General features: G+C 37.3%; 1 pseudogene; it reads left to right on the top strand.

The window, feature by feature from the left end:
* The first annotated feature begins 536 nt into the window (after positions 1-536).
* On the top strand, positions 537-19615 carry LOC136204034 (fatty acyl-CoA reductase 3-like; annotated as a pseudogene).
* The last annotated feature ends 6266 nt before the right edge of the window (positions 19616-25881 follow it).

The following is a 25881-nucleotide window of genomic DNA, read 5'->3' as shown; positions in this document are numbered from 1 at the left end:
AGAATTTTTGTTAGGTACCAACCTAATTGGGATGTTTCTGGTTTCCTTTCCCTATCTTCTATTTTTTTGGTTACAAATAGAATCTAATAAGCGTTATCTTTATCTTTAAGATATCCATTTTAAATAAAGTATAAAATAATTGATCATTCTTAAAAGTTAGTTTAATAAATAAAGTATAAAATAATTACTAGTTGAAAGTTAATGAGGACTTAAAGTATCAAAATTATTTAATAGGTTTTTAACTAAGCAAAATTTTAATTTCTATGGTTTTTATTTAGTTCAGACCGAATTTTTTATTTTAAGAATTTAATATCCTAATTTAATATCCTAATTGACTTTAAAATTTTAATTTATATTTTTAAATTTAATTATAAAATTTAAAATAAAGTATGGTCCTTGAAAAATCTCTACTCTATATATATCCTTCGTACGAACTTCTCATTTCTACAACTTACAGCACAAACTTTATACCTGATTTAAGAATTACTATTTATTCGTTTCTTATTGTTTTTTATTCCATCTATTAATTAATTGTAATGGCATCTGATTTAGGAAGTATTACTAACTTCCTCGAAAATAAAACTTTTTTGGTCACTGGTGCTACTGGTTATCTAGCAAAGAGTATGTATTTATGTGATCCTTCATTTTTTTTTTTTATTCATTTTGATCCTTTTATATTTTCAGTAACATTGATTGATTTTTTTTGGTGCAGTTTTTGTGGAGAAAATATTAAGAGTTCAACCTAATGTGAAGAAATTGTATCTTCTTTTACGAGCTTCCGATGCTAAATCTGCTATGAAACGCTTACATGAAAATGTATTTACCCTTACTATAGCTTTGAATATTTATTAAGTTCATTAGTATTAATTTTAATTAATTAATTATATAATCAGGTGGTAGCCAAGGATTTGTTTAAGATTCTTAGAGAGAAATATGGTGAAAATCTGAATTCATTCATATCAGAAAAAGTTAGAGCTGTGGCTGGTGATATCTCCTGTGAAGATTTAGGAATCAAAGATTACTCTTTGAATGATGAACTCATGAAAGAAGTTGATTATGTTGTCAACTGTGCTGCCTCAACCAACTTCAATGAACGGTATATATAATTTTAAATATAATTATAATCATTATTTTAATTATTTCATTTTTCTAGTGTTATTAACGTTATTGTGTTCTTTTTGTATTTTTTTTCATTTTTTCGCGTTTTCACTTTTAGTTTTTCGGTTTTTCCCCTTTTCATGTTTTTTTCCACGCTTTTTATTTTTCACATTTTGTTACTTTTTCGTGTTATTCATGTTTTTTCATGTTTTTTGTATTTTTCAGGTTTTCATATTTTTTAAGTTTTCGTGTTTTGTTTGCATTTTTTTTGTCTTTTCATGTTTATCGCGTTTTTTAAGTATTGTCACGTTTTTGTGTTTTTCGTATTTTTTCACGTTTTCATGTTTTTTGTATTTTTCACGTTTTTGTATATTTCGTGTTTTGTCACTTTTTCGCGTTGTTCATGTTTTGTGCTTTTTGAAGTGTGTTTTTTTTTTGCGTTTTTCACGTTTGTTCACGTTTTCATGATTTTTGCAGGTTTTTTTCTTCATATTTTTGTGTTTTGTAACGTTTTCACTTTATTCATGTTTTTCGTATTTCATATTTTTTGTATTTTTACATTTTTTAACGTTTTTCCTATTTTTCTCTGAACACGTATGTTTTGGGATTACCTTTTTGAAAATGGTAATACATTTTCCTTTATTTCTTCCTCCTTTTCCATTGACTTACTAGAAAATTGGAAAAATATTTTCCTGCAGAATATTTTCCCCAAACAAAGAGGACCTTATTTCTTAATTAATCTAAACTAACTGACTATTTTATTTTGGGGGACTTTGAAGATATGATGTTGCATTAGGCATTAACACATTTGGAGCTTTGGATGTGTTGAACTTTGCAAAGAAATGCCACAAAGTCAAGATGCTTGTTCATGTCTCTACTGGTAATTAATTAATTCCCTTATTGTGATGATTAATTTAAATTAATTAAAGTTCCAATACTATTAGTTAAATATTTTGTTGCAGCTTATGTATGTGGAGAAGATGGAGGATTAATACCAGAGAAGACATTATCATTAGGAAAATCAAAGAATGGACGTAACAAAGTAGAAATTGAAGTCGAAAAAAAATTAGTGCAAGAAAAATTGGATCAACTCCTATCTAAAAATGCTTCACAGAGAGCTACTGTAATAGCCATGAAAAAATTGGGTCTTGAAAGGTAATTATTTATTAAGGAATAAGTAATTATGATATGGATTCGTGACGAATGGTTGATTTTAATCCTAAATAAACAAAGAGATTTCTTCACTCAATTTTGAGTTTTAATTAATAAAAGTTGTTTATTCTTATAACAAAAGACCCAAAAGCCTTCATGGCAATAGGCTTTACTAGCAAGAAAGTAATTATAATAAATAGGTTGGAGCAAAGTTTGTAGCAGGCTTGTCTTGCTTGGCAACCAAGTTGGGCCACACAGCGTGTTACTTCCACACCTCGTGTGGTTTGAAGTATGTCCAGTCACATGAGCTGGTGTTGGAGTGCAAGAAATCTAGAGAGATACATGGCTGTTTTAAACATTTTTGGAACATTTTTGGACCAAGTGCTAAATAGAAAAAATTGACTATATTCATTAAAAAATTATTACTTTCCTATAACAATAAATGTTTATAGGAAATAAAACACAAAATATTTTAGTTTTGATTGTTGACATAATAAATATAATAAAAATAGTATATTTAGATATTGTATAATATAAGATGAAAAGCGTTTGATGCGCCGGTTAGAAAGATTGAAAAGTGACAAAATGATGCAATGATGAGGGGTAGGGGAAGACCTAAGTAAACTTAGATGGTGATTGAGAGTAATACGAGTTTATTGGGGATTGAGAAAAATAGGATAGTGGATAGGACAATGGAGGGAGAGAATTTATTTCGCTGACACGACTTGATTTCACGATTTCATATGACGGTTTATGTTAGATCACACCCGACCTAAAACGACATCGGATATGAAAAAGAAACAGGATAACGATCTAGGAATTCGGCTCTTCAATCTTCAACTTGTTCAATTCTTAAGTTAATTTTCTAATAGATAAAAATTTATTTGGACTACCTAAAATTTTATTAATTATTTGGCTTGGACTCGATAATTTTATCAAGCTTCCTACGTATCCCGAACATCTTTTAATCTTTAAACCGAGAATCAAAGCCACGTAGTTCTACCTATTTTACGTAGTTCTCTTAAATTAGGTAGTTCTCTTAACTTAGGTACTCATTTTAACTTATTGACACGTTGATTGACACACTAATAACTTAATTGTATATTTCACTTTGTTACTATATAATTTATATATATATACAACTCATTTTATCAAAACGAATCAAATTAAATAACCGTTTTATCAAAACGAATCAAATAGAACAACGTTTTATCAAAACGAATCAAATCGAACAACGTTTAATCAAATGCAATCAAATCGAACAACGTTTCATCAAACCGAGACTTTATCAAACCAAATTCGTAAAATCAAATAAACGTAAAATCATATTTCAAATTATCAAGCATTATCAAAACGTAATACAAAATTTGCGTGTGTGTCCATCATCGAATTCCACCCGTGTAGCTTATCATAACATCAATCATATCAATAATCGAGATATCTCATTCATATCTCGCCTTGCCTAACGTTAGGACTACGAGCCGTGCATTCTGCCATACCGTCCTCAGGTATGGTCTTACAACTTACAACTCCTACTCCGGATAATCCTAGATGGACAAAACCATTTTATCTTTCTTTCAAATATCGCAACATAAAAATCATATTTGGACTTCAATCCAAATCACAAAAATAATAACTATAACAACCGCAACAGTTTCTCAATCTAAAAACAATTCGTATAAAATTGTCAAATTCATTTCTTTCAACCCAATTTTCAAAGTACCACGATTATAAATAATTTATTCTTCAAATAATTAAAATCAAAAGTATATAAATATTTTAAACAATTTAATAAAACGTATTCAAAGCCACTTAAATAATTTACAATTGAAACTTATTTTTATCTATCACCAAAATAGCTATTTAGACCGAATATATACCGTTAGACTCGTTATATTATCATAAATCTATTTGTACTAATTTTATATTCAAATTCATGTACTAATTGTATATTCAATTATATATTCAATTATATATTTTACTATACCGACTCTAATTGGCAAATATCAGTACTAGTCCTTCTAGTTTATAGCTTATTTTAATTCGATAAATTGACGCCACTTAATTATTATATAAAATAACTTAAAACTAAATTTTAAAGTGAACACTTTTATCACACTATTCTCGTTTGTCACCGAAATTGTAACGTGTAAACTAAACTAGTATCGTTAATTCCGATCGAATGTTCAGTTAGATTTGTGACATTGCTAGGAGTCTATCAGTATACATTTTTTATTTTCAATTTCTTTATAGTATTATTAGTTTTTCAATATATAAAAACTGAGACATTAACAATCGTCAAATATTTTCTGTGACCGAAACCTCTAATTGATCGTCTATTAAATTCTTTATGTGATTGTGACCGGAGTCTCTAATCGATTGTCTATTTTAATATATGACAATTAAACTAGAACTCTATTAAAGAGAAAATAATATTAAATATTACCTCTTGCAGACTATCGTAAAGTTTGACACATTACACATCTAATCCGACCACACGAAATCCTTGTCTCTATTCAAAAACTCCACGTTACTTTTATTCAGATTATGTTTAAGAATACAAATGAAAGATCACCAATTCTTTCCTTAAAAATCTCATATGAATTCATCTCTAATTTCAAGTACGATTGTTATATCCCTATTGCTCTTTTACCTTTTATTATATATAGTATATATAGTGTTTTTATGTGTGCAAATTAATACACGTTCCACTTACAAGTCATGCAAATTGACACATAATTCTATATAATTCTATCTAATAACACGTTGCATCATGAGTCATTTTCTTATTTTTTTATTTTTTTTTTTTAAATGAATTGGAAGTTTCATTAAGTATATAAATAATTGTCATTTCATTATTTGTGTAGATTTATGTCAATTGACATTCTACATCACCAATTATAATAAAATAATAATAATAAAATTTGGACCTAATGTTAAAAAAATGATAATGTTTGTTTATTATTAAACTAATAATGATTAATACTTTAATTATTAATTTACCATAATATCCTTCTAATTTATAACTCTTTTAAAATTTACTTCAAACTTTTTAATTTACACTTAGAGACATTAAATTAATTTCGATAATATACTTTTAATATCCAATTGGTTAATTAATAAGTCAAAATATAACACGATCCAATATCAAGTATAAGGGTAAATTTTGGATACAGATGAATCAGTGTATATTTCGGTCACGGATGTGACATGTTAGCTGACCCCAAATCATTTTTGGACTAAAACTTTGTTGTTGTTGTTTGTATTGTATAATAATAATAAAAAAATTGAGCTCCATAAGACTCTTAGAGTATTAATTTTCTAGATAAGGTAACATTCACTTAATTTTTCACATAATAAATAATAACAATAATTGAGTTAGATTTATACAATAAAAAAATTTGGGCTCCTTTAAATTTGGGGCATATGTGGGAGAGCTGTTTGTACATCTTCCTCTCACTCCCCTTGAGAGGTATCCTTGTAATTGCTAAAGGCTGCCTTTGATATGTTCCACACGGCATGTGGCGGTACCCACAACATATGGCCTCTTCTTTGGAATTTCTCTTGTGGTCACACTACATGTGGCTAAAGTGACACGCTATGTGAGCTTGCCTTCAGGCTTCCTTCGGTTGGTCTAAGAATATGTCCCCATCAAATTATATTGTAAGATTATATATGATCAATAATTTAAAATAATTAATACTTTGTTTTTATTAATGATAGGTCAAAACTATATGGATGGCCAAACACGTATGTATTCTCAAAAGCAATGTCTGAGATGCATTTGGTAGCTTTGAAAGACAATCTGCCTCTTCTCTCATTCGTCCATCTATGATTTTAAGCACTTACAAAGAACCTTTTCCGGGTTGGATTGAAGGTGCAAAGTAAGTACAATTTAGTTAATTTGCAGAGACCTATATATATTATTATGAGAATTTTATAAATGAATGTGAATAATTTTTATAAATGACAGAACAATTGATAGTGTGATTGCTGCTTACGGTAAAGGAAAATTGGAATGTTTTGTTTACAATTTAGAGACTGTCTATGATCTGGTGAGTTAGTATTAATTATATTTATATATTTATATATTAATAATTAATATAAATAAATAAATAAAGGTATAATACTCCTCCAGCCTCCTTAACTTGTCCAAATTGGTCATTTTACCCCCTCAACTTATCGAATGTCCTATTTACCCCCTTAACTCCATAAAAGTGGTATTTCTCATCCCCACAACTTATCCATTTATCCCCCCAACTCATAGAATATCTTATTTACCACCTTAACTTCATAAAAGTGGTATTTCTCACCCCCTCAACTTTTCCATTTACCCCTCCCCAATGTTGAAACACCTTTCCACATAATTTTGATTTGACAAAATTGGTTAAGTATAATATATATACATATTCTAAACACACTAAGTTTAAATGCTTTGATTTAATTCTACTAATGTGTTTGTTCAATGTTGAGTTAAAATACTATAAGACATAAGAATCGAAAGGCCCAAGCCCAATACGGAAGCCAATGCCCAAATCAAACAACTCAGTACACTCGGTCCGCGTATGTCAAGACGTTGCCGTTTTTGAACAAAAACGCAACTCAGCAAACGGAAGGATCTAGAAGACCTTCGGGAACAACTTCACAATGAAGCTGCTGAGTCGTCTCGACAAAGCGTACAAGACAGCAGCTGGCAAAGGAAAACTTCCAGACAAAGTGTTTCCTCTTTTGGCAAAGTTCAGACGACACAGTATACTGTCCAGTTGACTTTACCATAAAAGGAGAGACCATCTGCTGAGCTGACCGAGGACAGAAGATACACGATTGTGATTGGCCGACAGCTCTGAGCAAGTCAGGATGACAACGACACATAGCCGTTTCCCTCCAACGGTTATTTCGAAATTCGAAATGACCGATGCCCAGACATCTCTATAAATAGTGCCATCACAAGCTTCACAACACACAGAACTTGATCAAGCCATTACGCTGACCAAATCTCTACAAGTTCTGCAAGCAAGAAGGAAAGCAAAAATTCTTACACTACATTTCTCATATCTGTGTAAAAGTCTAGAGTGATTGTAAATCGTCTAAAGTGTCTTAGCACATCTTTGTATTAGGACAAAACACTTATCATTTCTAGAGATAGAAAGGAGAGGCTGAGTACTCGGTTTTAAGTACTCAGCGGAGAGATTAGGATTGAGTAGAAGTATAGAGGAAGGTACTCTTGTCATACTCAATTGCTGATATTGTAAAAGGTTTGAGGCTCTACCTTTAAAGAGCTCAGTAGAGTATTTGAAATCTCGGAACGTGTTCCGGGGACAGGACGTAGGCTTAAAAGAAGCCGAACCTGGATAAATCTGCTGAGTGAAGTATTTCTTACCTTAACTCCTTATTTATATTGCTTGCTTTAAATAATCAAAACTGACCAAGTAAAAAGGTCAAGTTGAGTTGTGCGCGTTGAACGTCTGAGCTTAGGAATAGACTCTAAGTGCTATCTCCTGACTTAAGCTAAGAAACTGACCTAGTCACCTGTTGACTAAGCCAGTACCTTACTGTTTACTCAGCGCCGCTGTTCAAACTCTTTTTTAGAAAAAAAAGAAGTGTGCCTAAATTGCAAAAAGTTTAAATAGTTCCTAACCCCCCCTCTTGGAACTATACTTGCAACTAAACAAGGGACCAACAAGTGGTATCAGAGCTTAAAAGCTCACTTTAAAAGGTCTAACAACCTTGAGCTGATCCCTACCATGGGCGAAAATAGCACTCGGTTTCTCCCTGGAAACCAAACAACTCAAATACTGCCTGAGGGGCTGTCCATTACTAGGCCTCCCCTATTCTTCGGGTCAAACTATACCTTCTGGAAGAATAGGATGAAGAACTTCATTCAGGCTACAAACATGAGTGCCTAGCTATCTATAGTCCAAGGCCCGTTTGTACCTGTCGAGGTTGTGGCTGGCCAAACAGTTATAAAAGCTGAGGCCAAATGGACAGAGGATGATCTTAAGAAGCTTCAAAACCATGCTTCGGCTATCAATATGCTTCACTGTGCGCTCGATGCTGCAGAATATAACAAAATCTCAGGTTGCGAGTCGGCACAAGAGATCTGGAAAAAGCTGGAAGTCACCTACGAGGGAACAAATAAAGTGAAAGAATCCAAGGTGAATCAGCAGATGAGACTGTACGAGCTGTTCGAGATGAACAATGATGAGGGCATTTCAGACATGAACGCAAGGTTCACCAACATCATAAATGAGCTCAAGAGACTTGGGAAAATCTTCAATGAGGAAGAACAAGTCAAAAAGATACTCAGGAGTCTTCCGAAGGACTGGCAAGCAAAGAAGACAGCAGTTGAGGAAGCTCAGGATTTAACCACCTACAAATATGACGAACTCATCGGTTCATTGCTGACCCATGAGATATCCATGAAAAACTTTGAGGTGAAGGAAAAATCTGAAGACAAGAAGCAGAAGTCACTTGTCATGAAAGCTGACTCCACTGACGGGAGTTCAACTGATGATAAGGAGATGGCTATGTTCACAAGGAAGATGAAAAGGCTATTCAAGAAGAGTGACAAATACTCTAAAAAGCCTTACAGAAAGTTTGATAAGTATAAGGCTGACTCAAGTGACAGCAAATACAGAAAGGACAGCTCAAAGCCCATTACATGCTTTGAGTGCCATCAAACTGGCCACATTAAGTCAAACTGCCCCACGCTGAGGAAAGATAAGAAAAGTGGGAAGAAAGCAATGGTGGCTACTTGGAGCGACAGCGATGAGTCTTCATCCACAGAAACTGAGGCCACCGAGTCAGCGAAGATATGCTTCATGGCTGACGAACTTGCTGAGCCATGCGTCTCTGAGCATGCTGACCCATCCATCGCATCAGATGATGAGGAACAATCAAATGAGGTAATTTCTCTTCCCCAGCTCAGAAACGATGTGGTTAATGCCCTGAGTGATCTCTATACACTTGTCAAGAAGTGTAATAAGAAAGTTAGAGCACTCAGCAGGCGCTGTGACGAAGTGGAAGAGGTCAAACTGAGTGACCTCAGATACCTTCTTTAGGATAATTCGACTCTGCATGATAACATGAAGATCATGCATGAGTATGTCTCTGAAGTCCAGACAGTTTCAAAGAAACTAAGGAAGGACGTCACAACCATCCAGAACCAACTAAAGGTTCCAAATAAAAATAACATTCCTCTGAGAACTCAGTACCAAGGTACTCGGCAGAGATGGAATCCCCAGCGAAAAGTCCAGTGTGACTTTTGTGGGAAGTTAGGACACACCACTAAGGTGTGCTGGCACGCTCAGCACTGGGGTGCTGACAAGTCAGTAAAAAATCCTAAACAGAAGGTCAGTTGTGACTTCTGTGGAAAGAATGGCCATACTGTCCATGTATGCCGCCATAAAATAAAGTATGATGCTATACCTGTTGCACCTAACAAGTCAGGACCCAAAAAGAATTGGGTACCTAAAAGTAACTAGTTACAATGCAGGTAAGCCTGAGATGTGCCGAGAAGTCAAAGATGTGGTATATTGACAGCGCATGCTCAAGGCATATGACGGGTGATGAAACTCAGTTCATCACGTTTGAACGTAAACGAGGAGGGAGCGTAAGTTTTGGAGACAACAAGAAGGGTAAGATAGTAGGCTCAGGAACCATCGGAGGTAATCCTACTATTGAATCTGTCTCCCTAGTCAGCGGACTCAAATATAACTTACTCAGCGTAGCTCAGCTATGTGACAATGGGAGAAAAGTTATATTTGATGCTACTGGATGTAAAATATACGAGGGTAAAACAAATGAGTTAATTTTAACTGCCCCTTGGATAGATAATGTCTTTATGCTAGACTTAGAGAAAAAGTTTTCAAAAACTGTGTGCTTAGTAACAAAGGAAGAAAATTCCTGGCTATGGCACATGAGACTTGGTCATGTAAGCATGGACCTCCTGGCCAAACTAGCAAGAAAGAAATTGGTTGAGGGACTACCCGAACTTAAATTTCAAAAAGATCAATTATGCCACGCTTGCCAAGCTGGAAAACAAACCAAACAATCTTTTCACAGTAAAAACATTGTCTCAACTAAACGTCCGTTAGAGTTGCTACACTTGGATCTCTTTGGTTCAGTCCAGCCGCTGAGTCTAGGTGGAAGAAGATTTTCCTTGGTCATTGTAGATGACTTCTCTTAGTATACGTGGGTCATCTTGCTGACCAGCAAGAATGAGACTTTTGAGACATTTTCAAATTTGGTTAGAAAAATTGAAAATGAAAAAGACCTAAAATTAGCTCATATCCGTAGTGATAACGGTGGAGAGTTCAAAAACCAAAAGTTTGTTGAATTCTGTGAAGCCAGCGGCATTGACCACAATTTTTCTGCTCCTAGAACACCTCAGCAGAATGGGGTTGTGGAAAGGAAGAACAGAACTCTGGTTGAAATAGCCAGGACAATGCTGGATGAGGATAGGCTTCCAAAGTATTTTTGGGGAGAGGCTGTTAACACAGCATGCTATATTCTTAATAGGGCTCTAGTTAGACCTATACTCAAGAAAACCCCCTATGAACTTTGGAAAGGACGAAAGCCCAATATTGGATACTTTCGTGCCTTTTGCTGTAGATGTTTTATTTTAAATACCAAAGATAGCTTAGCAAAGTTTGATTCAAAAGCTGATGAGGCTATCTTTTTGGGCTACTCAACAAACAGCAAAGCATACAGAGTTTTTAATAAGCGAACTCAAGTGTTAGAAGAGTCAATACATGTAGAGTTTGATGAAACTGACCCTGCAGGTAGATACCAGCCGCTGACCGAAGATGATCCAAACTCAGTAACCATCGCTGACCCAGAACCAGCTACTGAGTCATTCACGAAAAGGCTGACCAAGAGTAAGAGTGAACCTAAGATTACTTTTACTGACCCATCTACTTCTGCAGAGATTGTTGAAACAGGAACAGCACAAGACATAAATCTACCCAAAGAAATAAGGATTCCAAGAGGGCACTCCGAAAGTGCAATCCTTGATTCTGCTGGGAATATCCTGATGACGAGGAATCAACTCAGGAAGTACCTCAGCAATGTTGCTTTCGTCTCAGTACAAGAACCGAAGAATTTCGCTGAAGCTGAGTACGATGAATTCTGGATGAACGCAATGCAAGAGGAGCTCGATCAATTTCGAAGAAATGATGTATGGGAGTTAGTGCCTCATCCAAAGAGTCAAAAGGCCATCGGAACAAGATGGGTCTTCAGGAACAAGATGGACGAACAAGGAAACGTAGTCAGGAACAAAGCAAGGCTTGTAGCTCAGGGCTACAGTCAGCAAGAAGGTATAGACTACGGTGAGACCTTTGCCCCAGTGGCAAGGCTAGAGGCAATTAGAATATTATGTGCATATGCATCTTACATGAATTTTAAATTATTCCAAATGGATGTCAAAAGTGCATTTCTTAATGGAGTTATAAACGAAGAGGTTTATGTAAATCAACCTCCAGGTTTTGAGGACCCTAAGTTCCCAAACCATGTTTACAAACTCAAAAAGGCTATGTACGGCCTCAAGCAAGCACCACGTGCTTGGTATGAGAGGCTGACCAGTTTCCTGCTGACTAGAAATTACGTCAGGGGTAAAGCTGATACAACCTTATTCATTAAGAAAAAGGGTAAAGATACCCTGCTGGCCCAAATTTATGTTGATGATATAATATTTAGTGCAACTAACGAATCAATATGCAAGGAGTTTAGCAAACAAATGCAGACTGAGTTTGAAATGTCTATGATGGGAGAACTCAACTTCTTCCTTGGTCTTCAAATTAAACAAGGAAAGAATGGCATCTTCATCAGTCAAGCCAAATATGCCAAGGAGATCTTAAAGAAATATGACTTGGAAAATTGCAAGCCAATATCCACTCTTATGGGCACTGACACTGTCCTCTGCGCTGATGAGAATGGTAAGTCAGTAGACAGCAAGTTATATCGAGGTATGATAGGCTCTCTACTTTACTTAACAGCCAACAGACCGGACATTCAGTTTTCAGTATGCTACTGTGCTAGATATCAATCTAACCCTAAGGAATCTCATTATATTGCTGTAAAAAGAATCCTTAGATATTTGCAAAGCTCAGTGAACGCAGGTTTGTGGTATCCAAATACTCATGATTTTACACTCATCGGATACACTGACGCTGACTATGGACGAGATAAGCTGGAACAAAAAAGCACCTCTGGAGGATGCCACTTCTTAGGAAGCTGTCTTGTATCCTGGTTCAGCAAAAAGCAGGCGTCAGTAGCCTTGTCCACCACTGAAGCTGAGTACATCGCTGCTGGTCATTGTGTTGCTCAAGTCCTATGGATCAAGCAACAACTTGAAGATTATGGTGTTCAAACGAAGTCAATTGAAGTCAAATGTGACAACAAAAGTGCAATTGATCTTTCCAAGAACCTAATTCAACACAGCAGAATGAAGCATGTCAGCATCAGACATCACTTCATTAGAGACCATGTACTCAAGGGTGAGATCAAGCTGACCTTTGTCCCAACGGACGAACAGCTTGCGGATATCTTCACGAAGCCACTGGCCCGTGAGCAGTTCAGCATACTGAGAGAAGCAATTGGTATGTTTAATCCTCTTTAGTAAATTCCTGTGCTAAATGAATATGAATGCTGAGTGAATTACATGCTGAATGATTTAGTGTTTGCTGAGTAACTCATCGAAACTGACTGATATACAATACTGAGTAAACTTGCACGCTGAGAAACTTAGTTTAGAACTTGAACTTAAAATCATCCTTAAATACTGCACTGACCACTCAGAATATCAAACGCTTGACATTCTAAATACTGAGTGATTAATCCGTTAGCATAAATGCAAAGCACGCGTATAGCCTAGGATGACGTATTCGCCGTAATGTGTCATAAATGCCAGGATCGTTGTCGGTACATGATCCCAAGGCAAAACTGACACATGGATTCGATTAAGATCCACACCGTTCATTTCGTCTATAAATTATGGGTATTTCCCCATCTTTTACTCTTTACGCTTAATCAATTTTTAAGGCAAAGAAATCACTTAGAACTTCTTTTCTCTCAAATTCCTCTAATTCCTCCATCTTCGAAGAATGACTAAGTTATCTTTCAACGTCTCCGGTGCCGGCCACCAAAAGTCCAGCTCCGATGAACCTTCACAAATCCCCTCTACACCGAGCAAGGGTAAAACTGGCCAAACTTCTAGAAAAGGGAAAGCTGTTAAGATCAGGACCTACTCCAAGGTCTTCGAAAATGTCCGCGAATGGAAGGTTGAGCCCTCTAGATGGGTCTCTGAGCATTTCGTACAACATGAACAACCATTTGCCGAATGGATCTCCAAGAACGAATGGACTGGGCTGTTCTCGGTCAGAGATGAGACATATCCTGACCTGGTAAGGGAGTTTTACCACAACCTCAAGGTTGCCAGTGACTCCACCGACTACCTAAGCACTGAAGTAAGAGGAAAAACCATCTTCATCAACCCTCTGTACATAGAAAATCTCCTCCAGCTCAAAACTGAGGGAGTAAGGCTGAGGAAGTCAGGAGATCAGGACAAAACCAACTACATCCATACCTTCTGCAAACCTGAGGGTCACTCAGGAGAGATCTCAGCATCTTCAATGGGACAGCACCAGAAGATGGCTCACTACCTGCTGAGCTATTTTATTTACCCAAAGATCAAGTGCACTACATCAGCAACAAACTTTGAACAGTGCTTCATATGGCACATGCTGACGTACACCCCCATTAACATGCCGGTCTTCTTAGTTGATGGGTTCCTACGCAGCACGGGTACGCTGAGGCTTGGGTCACTCATAACTCGAATTCTTCTTGACCACAAGATTGATCTCGAAGGCGAGGAATCCTTCAAAGGAACTGAGATCACAGCTGCCTCGCTGAGGGCACTGAAATTTGGGCAACCCTTGAAGAAAGGAAAAGCTGCTGCTGGCCAAGCTGGCCAAACTGAGGAAACTGTTGCTGAGCCTAAGAAATGGAGAAGAACTAAGGCTCCAGTTTCTCGCAAGAGAAAATCTACTGAGTCACCAAATGTTGAGTCTCCTGCAAAGAGGCAGAGGTCAGCTGGAAAATCAGCTGAAAAGAGAACCAGGCAATATGAGCCTGGAACTGAGGAAGCTACTGAACTACCTCAGAAGAAGCAAAAGAATTCAACACTGGCACCTCTGGACGTTATACCGACCGACTTCATTGTACTGGATGATTCTCATTTCACTCAATGCCAAGGTACTGATGCTACGGAAACTGAGGTCCAGTTAGATGACCACTTCATCTCCCAAGTTGAGGAAGAACTTGACGGAGATAGTTCTGAGGAGGAAGAGGAAGAAGAAGAAACCAGCGGTCAGGATGACGCTAAGGATTCAGAAGAAACTGCCAGCGAAATTGAAGCTGAGGATGCTAACACTGGGTTAGCTGGCGGAAATGTGCAAACTGACACTGAGTTAGCTGCTGGAGTTGAGCAAGTTGAGCAAGTTGATCAAGCTGACCAGACCCATACTGAGGAAAAGGAACCTACTCCTACTCACTCAGAAGAACCTGCTCATCATTCCACTCCACCACGTAGAAGGCGAAAGCTGGTTAAGGCCAATGAAGTGATGGTCAGTGAACTTCCTGTGCAATCACCATCTATTCCTGAACTTGTCCTCTCTAAGACTACAAAGGACCCTTCTACTGTTCAACTAAAGTTTTTCAAACGGCCATCAACTTCCTCTACTACAACGTCGTTGGAAAAACAAGCCTCTGTTTCTTCTCAACAGGAACATGCCGACCACACCACTTCAACCACTTCAACAAGTCACGTTGAACCAACCACTGTCCATGCTGTCTCCTCAAGCATGGTGCTGACTCCCCATCTTTCTGCTGTCAGCACAGACAGTGTTCGGGTTATGTCTTCCATCAACAACCTCTCTGCTGATCAATCAACAATTCCTTCAACTCAAGTGCAGATTGAGCCAACTCATCCAGTCACTGACCAGGGTACTCCTTTCACTCCACTTTCTTCTGGTCATACTGATGTACATCGGGATGCCACTGAGTCCGGTAAAAAGCTCATTGACTCAGTGCAAGCACTCATCCACGATCTTCAACATTCCGCTTCGCCTGCTGCTGGATCTTCAATTCCTGAGACAACTCAGCTCTCCCAGGTCACTCTACTTCTCAACGAAGTCAAAGGACTCAAGGATCTGCTGAATGTCGTCTTGTCATTCCAAGCCCAGCAAGCAAAGCAGGATTCACTTGCCAAGTTGGCAGAGATACAGCTGTCAACAATTCAACATCTGAACTCTCTCCATCAGCAAGTTCAGAAGTTGTCTGCTGTGAACACTGACTACGCCACTTCCTCAGAACTCAAGATGCTTTTTGCTCAGCTTCATACTGAGCAACTTAAGACAAATGAGTAAATGGTGTCCTATAGTCAGTGCTCAGTCGAGCAAATCGGTGAGGCCATCAGGCTACTTAACCTCAACAAGCAAGAGATGGATACTGACGCTTTGAAGCAGAATGAGTTGCTGTCTCTCGCACAGCAATCCTTCAATCACATCCGTCATAATAATATCCAGCGTCATCATTATGACTCAGCTCTCTTGAAAACTTTCCACCAAGTCTTTGCTGGCCTCTCTGAAGCTCTTATCTGGCAAGCAAAAGCTCAAGCTTTCAGTGTAAATATGCTCAGTGCTGCTGATCTTCGCGTACCAGTCGAAGTATCAGCTGATGGAGTTGCCATCTTTGATGGCGTAAATGAAAGTGCTGACAAACTAAAAGAGCTTTCACAAGAACTTTCTCGTGCTGTCTTAACCGATGCGTTCAAGCTCCCTGAAGTTGACAAAACGGGGGAGAAAGCGCAAGCTGCCAGAGCTCAGCATGAGCGACGTCAGTACGAGCGAAGTCAGTCACAGGGCAAGAAGAAGAAATAGATAGGCTAGCATACTTAGGCCATATCAGTGTAATCTATTTGTCTAGTTTATTTCTTTTACTATGTACTTACTGACTTCTTTCAATATATATCATACTTATTTTTCTTATTCCAATACTGAGTTATGATATATGCTATTAAGTACTGAGTTATTATGTATCTTCATTTATATAATATTTATTGACTAAATGATATGCTGATAACATGTTTGACATTAACCTATGTACTTATGAAACATTCTGATAAGAATCATTGAACAACAAATTACTCAACGCGCTCTATATGTCTAAAACTTCCGCTTAACACTGAGTAAATAGAATATGTGATATAGCTGACGTATACCTAAAAACTGACCTTAGACTTACTCATTTAAATCCTTAAATGTTTTAAGTAAAACTAAGTCAGTAGCTCAACCCTTACGGGGGAGTTTGCTAAAGTATATTAGGTCAACTATCATGGGGGAGCTCATACTGAGTTCCTTGCTGAATAGTTTTGCCAACATCAAAATGGGGGAGTTTATTGAAACACCTTTCCACATAATTTTGATTTGACAAAATTGGTTAAGTATAATATATATACATATTCTAAACACACTAAGTTTAAATGCTTTGATTTAATTCTACTAATGTGTTTGTTCAATATTGAGTTAAAATACTATAAGACATAAGAATCGAAAGGCCCAAGCCCAATACGGAAGCCAAGGCCCAAATCAAACAACTCAGTACACTCGGCCCGCGTATGTCAAGACGTTGCCGTTTTTGAACAAAAACGCAACTCAGCAAACGGAAGGATCTAGAAGACCTTTGGGAACAACTTCACAATGAAGCTGCTGAGTCGTCTCGACAAAGCGTACAAGACAGCAGCTGGCAAAGGAAAACTTCCAGACAAAGTGTTTCCTCTTTTGGCAAAGTTCAGACGACACAGTATACTGTCCAGTTGACTTTACCATAAAAGGAGAGACCATCTGCTGAGCTGACCGAGGACAGAAGATACACTATTGTGATTGGCCGACAGCTCTGAGCAAGTCAGGATGACAACGACACATAGCCGTTTCCCTCCAATGGTTATTTCGAAATTCGAAATGACCGACGCCCAGACATCTCTATAAATAGTGCCATCACAAGCTTCACAACACACAGAACTTGATCAAGCCATTACGCTGACCAAATCTCTACAAGTTCTGCAAGCAAGAAGGAAAGCAAAAATTCTTACACTACATTTCTCATATCTGTGTAAAAGTCTAGAGTGATTGTAAATCGTCTAAAGTGTCTTAGCACATCTTTGTATTAGGACAAAACACTTATCATTTCTAGAGATAGAAAGGAGAGGCTGAGTACTCGGTTTTAAGTACTCAGCGGAGAGATTAGGATTGAGTAGAAGTATAGAGGAAGGTACTCTTGTCATACTCAATTGCTGATATTGTAAAAGGTTTGAGGCTCTACCTTTAAAGAGCTCAGTAGAGTATTTGAAATCTCGGAACGTGTTCCGGGGACAGGACGTAGGCTTAGAAGAAGCCGAACCTGGATAAATCTGCTGAGTGAAGTATTTCTTACCTTAACTCCTTATTTATATTGCTTGCTTTAAATAATCAAAACTGACCAAGTAAAAAGGTCAAGTTGAGTTGTGCGCGTTGAACGTCTGAGCTCAGGAATAGACTCTAAGTGCTATCTCCTGACTTAAGCTAAGAAATTGACCTAGTCACCTGTTGACTAAGCCAGTACCTTACTGTTTACTCAGCACCGCTGTTCAAACTCTTTTTTAGAAAAAAAAGAAGTCTGCCTAAATTGCAAAGAGTTTAAATAGTTCCTAACCCCCCCCCCCCCCTTGGAACTATACTTGCAACTAAACAAGAGACCAACACCCAACTCATAGAATGTCCTATTTGCCCTCTTAACTCCATAAAAGTGGTATTTCTCACCCCTTACAATCCGTCGTCGAGGCCTTTTTTTAAACGTTAAACTTATATTGGTGCTATTTTGTACGTGGAACCTAAATTGATACTTCCCAAAATCATAGGCCTATTTTGGTACCTTTTTCCTACATATAATGTCTTTAACTTGTTTATATTAATGTTCTTGTTTTTTTATAAAAAAAATTATTCTTGTTATTTGTATCTTTTATTCATTCTTTCTCTTTTCAACTTTTTTTGCTAGTTAAATTTTGATTATCTAATTATTGTAATACAATATTATTATAATAAACACATGAATGATCGATATAATTATCAAATTAAAACAAAATAAAAAGTTGATATTAAAAATATATATTTTCAAACTCATTTGAATAAGTGCTATTAATTTTGCACTATAAAGGGGTAAGAAATACCATTTTTATGGAGTTAAGGGGTAAATATGATCATAAGGGGTGAGAAATACCACTTTTATGGAGTTAAAGTGGTAAATAGGACACTCGATGAGTTGAGGAGGGATAAAATGACTAATTTGGACAAGTTAAGAGGGTGGGAAATACCATTTCTATGGAGTTAAGGGGGAAAATGGGACATTCGATGAGTTGGAGGGGTAAAATGATCAATTTGAACAAGTTAATGGGGTTGGATGAGATTAGGCCATAAATAAATAATCTGGATGATGCAGATTCCTGCTGATATGGTGATGAATAATATGATAGTAGCCATAGTAGCAAGAGACAAAAAATATTCAACAGAAATAGTGTACCAAATTGGATCATCGATGAGAAATCAAGTCACATTATCAAATATTGATGACTTCATCTATCGTTACTTCTCTGCAAATCCACTGTTCGAAAAAGATGGAAAACCAATTCAATATCAGAATCTCATTCTCATAAACTCTATGTTTACCTTCGATCTATACATGACTATTCGTTATCTCCTTCCTTTCTAGGCATTGCAATTAGCAACCATGTTCTCAAATAGATATGAAGATATGTATATGAATCTCGGTCTGAAGATAAGCTGCTCTCAATATTTGTTGAATATTTCAAACCCTATTCCTATTTAATGGGCATGTATCTATTCTTTTTTTTTGGTAAGAAAGGAAAGGAAAAAAAAATGTTTAATGGGCATGTATATGAATCTCGGTCTGAAGATAAGCTGCTCTCAATATTTGTTGAATATTTCAAACCCTATTCCTATTTAATGGGCATGTATCTATTCTTAATTAGCCTTCATTACATTGTCACTAATTTAATTATGTTTTATATAATGTTTAATCTTTATCAAAATTACATATATGGTTGTTTATATAATGTTTAATTCATTTATTATTGTAATGCAGTTTTGATGACACTAATACAAAATATCTGAGAATAGCATTGAGGGAAACATGTTCAAATAATGAGGAAGAAATGTTTAACTTTGATCCAACTATAATTGACTGGGATGATTTCTTTGTTGGTTGTCACCTTTCCGCTCTTGTCAAATATGGAATCAATAAATTATCATATTAATTAATTAATTAAAGTAATTAATTAATTCATTAGTTGATATTTTAATATAATAAATCAGCATCTAGCTCCATATTATTTTATTTCATATATAATTTGCGGAATTTTTATAATTTATAATAAAAAAGGGTAATAAACTGTGGCAGATTAATTATGTCTATAAATTTATGTTTATAAATTTTTGACAATAGTAGCTCTGAAATTGTCAATGTTATAATAATAATAAAAAATTATTTTGAAATACACCAATTTTTTATTATTTTTTTATTAGAACTAGGTGTGTGATGAGGACATCCCTTCTCTAAGCCCGAACCAGGAGCCAAGAGACGAGAACAATGAGAACCGGGGGAACCAGTCCAGTACGCGGGGGTACTCACCAAGGCGCGGGGCGTGAAGGGACCAGCTTTCGAAGATTTGCCCAGAAGCTCGGGAACTCGGGGCGTACATCTATGTGCGCGGGGCGTGGATTCGGCATTGGAGAAGAAACCATCCCAGGGGTCAAGTACGCGGGGCGTAGGACTGGGACGCCACGCGTAGATTCCAACCAACAGGGCCACCAAGTCCAGGAGCTCGACTACGCGGGGCGTAGTCCCGAAGATGCTCCGCGTGAAGGTCATCACCCAGGGTCACCAAGATCAGAGGCTCCAATACGCGGGGCGTGATTCCAGGAACGCCACGCGTAAAATCCCCCGTAAAGACACAACCTTCAGTATGTTGACCACACAGCCTTCCGTTAAAGAACTTATTGCCACACACTAGAGGCATGCGCACATCTCGCTTCCGCCTACACAACTGCTTACACACAAACTAAAAAGGCTTAGGCCAATTTTAAGGGAATGGAACCATAAGGTATTTAGGAGGGTTGAAATAAACATTAAGGTAGCTACTGAACAGCTAAAGCAGGTAGAATTGGCTATTGCCGCTCATGGTCATTCCACTGAGTATGAGTCGCGTGAGGTCGCTGCACGGGCAGAACTAGACTTGCAGTTACACTGGCAAAAGTTTTTGTCTCGGGAGTGCAGTCACATAAAATGGCTTGAGACAGGTGACAGAAACCCAACCTTCTTCCATCGTGCAGCTAAGAATAGGAAGCTGCAAACAGAGATCAACCTCTTTCTTTCATCTTGTTCCTCTCGTGCCTATCTTTCTTAACGACTATACTAAGACCTGCACTGAAAGACTAATGATCGGGGTAGCCCAGCTAGCTATAAGGTTGTTCACCTGGTGCAGTGTACTCGGACGGAGCTCTTTATCATTGTTGTTCCTTAAACTCTGACATTGAAATAGCAAGGAGTAGATCTACCTAGACGAAACTTGTTCCCTTTCCCATCCGCCACCCCATATTTTGGAGAGGGGAATATCCGATATGATGCTACCACACTAAAAGACCAATACAACGCCGGGGAGAAGGGGACAAAGGACTGTCTACCATGCTGATTGACAAGGTGCTGATTTCTGATGAAACAGCCATCTCGGAGCATATTATTGATTTTTAGTCGACCCTATTCTCTGCCTCAATGTCACAGCTGGATTAGCGCTCAATTCGGGAGGTTATTCCTCCGTTAGTAACTACTGATGAGAATACCATATTAATCAAGCGTCTTCTGGAGGAGGAAATTAGTAATGCAGTATTTGCTATGAATAAGGATGGTGCCCTAGGTCCGGATGGGTTCGGTTGTCTGTTTTATCATCATTTTTGGGACATTGTCAGAAAGGATGTTTGTGAAATGGTATGGAGATTCTTTGATAGTGGATATATTTTACATGGAATGAATTCTAATCTCATGACTCTACTTCCCAAAAATGAAGGTGCAAATCAAATCTCACAATTTAGGGCGATTGTGATGGAAAATTTCTGTTATAAAATAATTTTAAAAATTTTGGCAGACAAGCTGGCGACTGTGGCTCCAAAAATTGTATTAGACAATCAGTTTGGATTTATTAAAGGTCGTAGTATCCATCAGTGTGTATTGCTCTTCGGAGGTGGTTAATCTTTTTGCAAAACGTTGTTTTGGTGGGCGTATGGCTCTGAATATTGACATCAAGAAAGCCTTCGACACGTTGGACTCGAATTTCATGTTGGTTGTTATGGAGGCCTTTGGCTTCTCTTTGCAATTTCGGGACTAGATATTATCTATTCTCGCCTCCTCTCGGATTTCAATCTTGATTGCTGGACAACCTAGAGTTTTTTTCTCCCGTTAGAGGGACCCCCTCCCCCCATCCTTCAAGTCCTAGGAAGATGACTGCTTGGTCGACAGGTTCCCTGAAAGGGATTTCTTCTCTTTTAGTTCCTCTTTGCCTTAAATCTTTTCTATGAATCCTAGCCTAGTTATAACCTCGTGCAAACACTACCTTTCATCTTTAATCTAATTTCAAGTATTAATTTCTTCAATTGATTGTTGTTTCTTTTCTGTTTATGCTTTACTTTTTGGTTTAAATCATTCAAATGTCCAAATATCATCTAGGTTTATATTGCGAGTCGAATTTGATTAACCCTAGTCAAAAAACCTATAAGATTGACAACCTTATAGTTGGTAAGACCCAAATTGCTGAACCTTAGAGCTAGTTCGGTCTGACAAGGGAATAACGAACTAGGAACCCTAGAAGGATAAGTAGGTTTATTCGCCTTACGCTTAAGCAACTCAGATTAGGTTGACAATTGAATGCAATTGGACTGGAATTAGTATTATCGCATCACTCCATTACATTCCAGGTTAAAATACCTTGCTAAAGATCACTTAGGAGTAGATTTAACTTAAATAGGAGTAGGTTTAACTTAAACAAACCCAATCTTAAACCCCCCATCGCCTAGATAACATTACAAGCCTAGTAGTTTGGTACTTGCGGTATAAATTCTGTGGATTCGATACCTGGACTTGTCCAGATTTATTACTTCATAACGACGGGGTATACTTATCCCTTAGTGAGCTCTCGAGTAGCAACTCGGGGGTGCATCACTAGTGCGATTGGTACTGCTGGTTCCGGGGGTATTTTCTGCACGGTGAGAGGATTTGCTAAAGGTTGTTTTGCATTCACCATTGACAATGCGGATGCTTTTCGGGCTGAACTTCACGCGGTCATTTTCGTAGTAGAGATGGCATGGGAAAAAGGTTGGCACCGACTTTGGATAGAATCAGACTATTTATTAGCAGTGACTCTTCTCTGGAAGCGATCAAAGAAGGTACCTTGGTGACTCTGACAGGGCTGGAACCGCTGCATATCCCTATGCTGTGGTATGGAGGTGCAGATCACGCACATATACAGAGAAGGGAATCAGACCGCGGATTTCCTTGCTCGTTTTGGTACGACGTCGCATGCTTTAATTTGGTGGCAATCATCGCCATCTTTTTGTCGTTCCTTCGTTTTTTATGACATTTGTAACATTGCTCACATTTTACCTCTGACTCTTCTTTGTATCACTAGTACAGAAATAGCCTACGGCCACGGTCGTTTACCCTCATTAGCCACAGTTTCGCGACCGTGGCCAAAAGAGGCGTGGCAAATGCTTGGAATCTTTAGCCACGGTTGTTCGACCGTGACCAAATGGGCATTAGGATCGGTTTTTACATATAACCGACTCTAATGTTTTATGTTTTGGCCACGGTTGTTACGAAAAACCGTGGCTAAAGGGGTCTTTAGCCACGGTTGTTTGTTACAACCGACTCTAATGCCCTTAACCATTAGAGTCGGTTGTTGAAACAACCGACTCTAATGCTCTAACCATTAGAGTCGGTTGTTGAAACAACCGTGGCCATTGATATGTTTTTAATTAAAAAAATAAAGAAACATGAATCACAAATTAAAAGAACCAATTTCATTCATCATACCTGAATCATCATAATGCTGGGTCTATTACTTTTACTTCAATCAATCCTCTGCACATTCTCATTTCCATAGGACGACGAACTCCTAATTTAGAAATAAATATTTACCAGGAAAACGAATTAGCTAACTTATATGCAAATGAGAGCACATAAAACCTTAATTTAAATTCAATAATAATAATAATAATAATAATAATAATAATAAAAAAGAGATAGAGATATAGATATACGGGAAGGGATGTGATCAAGGGCTATTCCAGTGCTGGAGAGAGCTTGCTGGACATATTGAGGAATCCGATTAGTGTCGCTGTACACAGAGATGGAGACCGGCCATAATAGTTCAATTTAATAAGGGCGGAACTTATGTTCTGATCGATTAAATGGGGATCGCGGCTCTTGGGAACCTAGCAGTTCTCTATGTCCCACAGACGTCTTCGCCGACACGTACTGCAGCTCAGGGCGTCTCCTCTAGTGGCTCACTTCTTGGCCGATCTCAATTGACTTCGGCACCAGTAGAGTCAGGAGCTTTCTCTTCTTCTTCCTCGCAGTCAAGAAGCTCCTCCTGGAAAGCATCGTCATCTCTTGTTTCTCCCATAGTGCTAGATACATAAAAAAAATTAGATCTCAAATCAGTGATTCAGAAACACAACGAGTTCCATTCGATCAAAATCTAAACTCAGAACACGAACCAACGATCGCACTGTAAACGATTTTATAAACGAAACCTAAACTCAAACGGTAGAATCAAATGTAGAAAACCCATGTTAATCACTTACCTTTATTAGACTCGGAACACGAATGAAGCACACCAACAACACACAGACGAACTTCAAACTCGCACTCAGAGCATTGATATGGGTCTAGAAGAAAGGGAACATGTTTCGCGTAAAGGAGGAGAGCTGCTAATATCTAGGTTACGTGGAGAGAAAGAGAAAGGGTGAGAACAATAGGCACGGTTCGTATATTCATCTTCAGAGTCGGTTTTTTAATTAACCGACTCTAAAAAGTAATTGGCGTTGGTTTTCAATGAACCGACGCTATTAACTCCAGTAATTAGGGTCGGTTCTACCTGAACCAATGCCAATTACTAGCTCATTGCTTTCGGTTTATATTTAAACCGACACTAATTACTGCTTATTAGCCTCGGTTTAAGAAGAACCGACACCAATGACCGTCCAAACCGCATGCCATTTTTAAAAATCACATTTAGAGTCGGGTTTTTTCAAAAAACCGACCCAAATGCTTTAATTATTTGAGTCGGTTTTTTAAATAACCGACCCCAATTACCTATAGCCACGGTTTTGCAAACAACCGTGACTAATAAGGCGTGGCCATAAGCCATTTCTGTACTAGTGTATTCTTTTTATTTTTTACATACAACGGGTTAGTCAGAGCAGGGGAAGGGTGTGCTGACCTAGTTGGGATGTCCGACTTCTGCTCTTTACTTTGTCCCAACCTCTTATTCAAAAAACAATTCTGGCAAGTTGTTTTTACTAAATTTCACCTATTTTTTCAATATTTTCCTTGTTAAAATTATCTCTTGATAATGCATTTTTCAAGAATATGGAAAGTTTATGAAAAAAATATTGGATGGAAATAGAGAGAAGATTGCACTATTTTATATATTTATCTATTTTAAATGTATTTTAATTAATGAGAATAAATAAAAGATTATAGTGTAGTATTATCTTTTTAAATCTTATTTATTGACTTTTTAATTTAGAAATTCTTATCTTAAACCGTATATATTTCAAAATAAAACGAGTACATAAAAATTATATAAGTTGGCATTATATGGGAAAAATTTATACTCGTACACATCGAGTTTCCATAAAATGGCACAACAAGTATAAAATAAGTAGAATCTTTTTTTTAGGTACCAATCTAGTTGGGATGTTTCTAGTTTCCTTTCCTTCTCTTCTAGCTTTTAATAATAATAATAAAAAAATTTGGTTACAAAAATAAGTAGAATCTAATAAGTGTTGTCTTTGTCTTTGAGATATCCATTTAATAAGTGATTTGTTTCACACCGCCCCTTATTTCCCACATACCGCTAGACCTGGCAATTTTCGTGTTCGTGTCGTGTTCGTGTTGTTAGGCATGAAATTGACTAAGTTTAACAGATAATTTATAAGGGAATTCGGGTATTTTTATATCATTTTGTAAGGATTAAGGGATAATTAATGTCCTTGTGCAGATAAGCAAAGAAAAATGCTAAACTCGCTGGAAACAGCTTGTTTCGCTAATGCCAATGAGGAGTGGAGCCTTACTTGTGTCCAGCGGTTAAACGCCGGATTATCCAATGACGGACAGCGACAGATCGTTGGTGGCAGTGAAAGGAAAGCGGCAGGACAGCAGGTGAAAGTGTGTGGCGATGGGATTGCCCAAAGAAGCAAGATGATTTGAAGTCTCACCCCATTGAGTGTTCAAGGGTTAATCTAAAAG

Source organism: Euphorbia lathyris, chromosome 8 (genome assembly GCF_963576675.1).
Source record: "Euphorbia lathyris chromosome 8, ddEupLath1.1, whole genome shotgun sequence".
NCBI lineage: Eukaryota > Viridiplantae > Streptophyta > Magnoliopsida > Malpighiales > Euphorbiaceae > Euphorbia > Euphorbia lathyris.
The sequence above is the reverse complement of the archived record's forward strand: the minus strand, read 5'-3'. Positions and strand labels throughout refer to the sequence as shown.